We start from the raw sequence: 3,590 nt of genomic DNA, 5'->3' as shown, positions 1-3,590 counted from the left end.
GAAGATTTCTGCCATTGAGACTTAAAATTAAAATGATGTACTCCTCAGTCAAAAGAATCCCATAAACCGAATTCAGCCATTTAATCACACTATTTTCCATCTCACTGTCTGCCTCCTGGTTCCTATAAGTCGTAACTACTAACTAGGCCCGCACAGTAAGTTTTCGGGCCCTCTGTCAATTAATAGATAGGTGCAAAATATGTTATTTGTATTACGTATATTTACATACACACATGCATACCCACTACCCCCCACACACACACATATATATATATATATATATATATATATATATATATATATATATATATATATATATATATATATATACATATATATATGTATATATATATATGTATATATATACATATATATATATATATATATATATATATATATATATATATATATATATATATATATATATATATATATTTATATATTTATATATTTATATACACACACGCATACCCACTACCCACACACACACACACACACACACACACACACACATATATATATATATATATATATATATATATATATATATATATATATATATATATATATATAGATATACATATACATATATATATACATATATATATGTATATATATACACACATATATATATATATGTATATATATATATATATATATATATATATATATGTATATATATATATATATAAATATATATATATATATATATATATATATATATATATATATATATATATATAAATATATATATATAAATATATATATATATATATATATATATATATATATAAATATATATATATATATATATATATATATATATATATATATATATATATATATATATATATATATATAAATATATACACACAACAACTACAGATGAAGTATTGCAGTTAAGCTTTTTCCTGTAACCATAAACAACCTTCTTAGTGAAAATCTTTAAGTTTTAATTTATTTCCCGGTCTTCCTTGAAATCGGTTAGGTTTAATACCTTGTTTTCAGATTTGGGGCTCTATTGTGGTTGCTAGGATTCTACATATCCTCTTTTATATCTTATCTTAACCTTCTTAATTTGGGGTTATGAAAACATATGTTCTGTATTATCTAATTTGAACAGGTCATAAACATCATACATGTATTGCCCCCTGAAACTGGCTTTTAGTTTGAGTATGCTTAACCTTGCTTTCATTTTAGGGATTTTCTTATCCACATCCCGATATCTGATATAAACCTATAGGCCATTCCCTTACATGGATGATAAAGTTTTCTTCACTTTATACTTTTCTTCTGTAGCATCTAGCTTGTAATCTCAAAAAATCTAGTGCCTTTCCTTTCTTTAATTTCTTAATTGCCCCTCTTCTATCCCCAATAATACCTGCCATAAAGATTTTTGCCGTTTCAAGTTTTTGCCCTATAAGTTCTGACTCCAGTGATGCCGTTTTGTGTTTTTACTCTCTAAACGTGGTCAAATGGTAATATCTGGCATCTCTGTGGTCCCGCTGATCACGACTTAACTTTAAATATTGTTAATTAAGCTTTGATAAGGAAACCAAAATTTCAATAAATGAAATAAAATTCGTTTAGGATTTTTCGATTTACTCCTTGAACAATATTATGAATCAGAATTCAGAATCATGTCCCTTCTCCTGCCGAGTGTCAAAGCTGAAGGAAATAACGTGTTCCTTGAAAACAAAACAAATCACTTGCCAATTTTTTTTTTTGCAGCTACAATGGCAACACTGCAATTATCCACACTGAGTGTGGTCGAGACTAACTCCCATCTATTCTCAACATTTAGAAAATTTTCAGCATACTCATTCCATTGAATCAGGAGTGTATTAATTTACGGCATAATTTCTTTACTCCGATCGTCTCTAGTGAGTGACATTTATTCACTAACTACTCCTTTTATCAAACAACAGTTTATACTCCATGAAGTTTGTATTCATCTCCCATCAGCCTATGTTATAGGCCATCTATTCCTCTTTTACCCTAATCTACACTACGCCATCGATCGTGTTGTAAGCCTTCAACTATTCCCTTCTATCATATTAATTCACCTCAAAAGGCTTTTTTTTCCGTCGCTAAACCTTTTTATGTCCCATAGTCCATCACATATTATTTTTATTGCCTCCTCTTGTCTTTTTGTACCCCCAAACACTCATTGCTGATTCTATGGCCCCATCAGAAAATAATAAAAAAAACTAAATTTTTTCCTGCCTCCTTTATTTCTTTAATTCTAGCCCACAGTTCATGTACTTTCACCGTTTATACTCTGAGCACATTTTTTTTATCTCATTCATTCACAACAGCATTTTCAGTTCCTCTCCAGCGTATATTTACCTCAACTTACATCAACGAAATAGGGATTAGATATATCTTCAATGGCGGGAGATGTACACCCACATTCGCACAATATGGGCCTACAAGTATCTATATATACTGTATTTATTGTATATATGTATACATAATGTATAGATATATAATATATATATATATATATATATATATATATATATATATATATATATATATATATATTGTGTAATTATATACATATAAATATATATATATATATATATATATATATATATATATATATATATATATATATATATATATATATATATATATATATACATATATACATATATATATACATACATACATACATACATATATATATGTATATATATATATATATATATATATATATATATATATATATATATATATATATATATATATATAATTATAATATATATATTTATGTTTATTACTAAACATTGAGCTTTTTCACCTATGAGAGGTAGGTTACTAAAGAGGACAAGTGACTGCCTCTTTCATCTTTTAATTCCAGAGGGATGGAGCACCTTTGAAATAAAATGTCTGTAATATTAGTCTCTTCATACAGCAGCCATTCATATTTAATACAAACTGCGCTTTTTATCCCTATCTTACAAGCGCACATGCACCACTTAGATATCAATGTCTTTCTGTTCCAATATGTTTTTAAGGTCATCTAATCAAACCTATCTAGGTATTCCTCTCTTTTTTTTCTTCTCAGGACTTCCGAATTATACACTGATGTCTGTCATTCAATTCCCATTATCCAACCAACTTAGAATATTCTGATCTCTTCTTTAAACTCTGTTATTGTTTTTGGGAAAAAATATTTTTAAACCTACGAATTCCCGTCATTCAGTGTGGGTATGCAAACACACACACACACACACACACACACACACACACACACACACACACACATATATATATATATATATATATATATATATATATATATATATATATATATATATATATATATATACATACATATATATATATATATATATATATATATATATATATATATATATATATATATACATATATATATATATATATATATATATATATATATATATATATATATATACATATATATATATATATATATATATATATATATATATATATATATATACATATATATATATGTATATATAGAGCCGTAACTTTTCCATTACGGGACAAAGGCCTCAGACATGTCCTTCCACGCCTCTGTTTATGATCTTTCTATG

This window comes from Palaemon carinicauda, chromosome 40 (genome assembly GCF_036898095.1).
Source record: "Palaemon carinicauda isolate YSFRI2023 chromosome 40, ASM3689809v2, whole genome shotgun sequence".
In the NCBI taxonomy this organism is placed as follows: domain Eukaryota; kingdom Metazoa; phylum Arthropoda; class Malacostraca; order Decapoda; family Palaemonidae; genus Palaemon; species Palaemon carinicauda.
The sequence above is the reverse complement of the archived record's forward strand: the minus strand, read 5'-3'. Positions refer to the sequence as shown.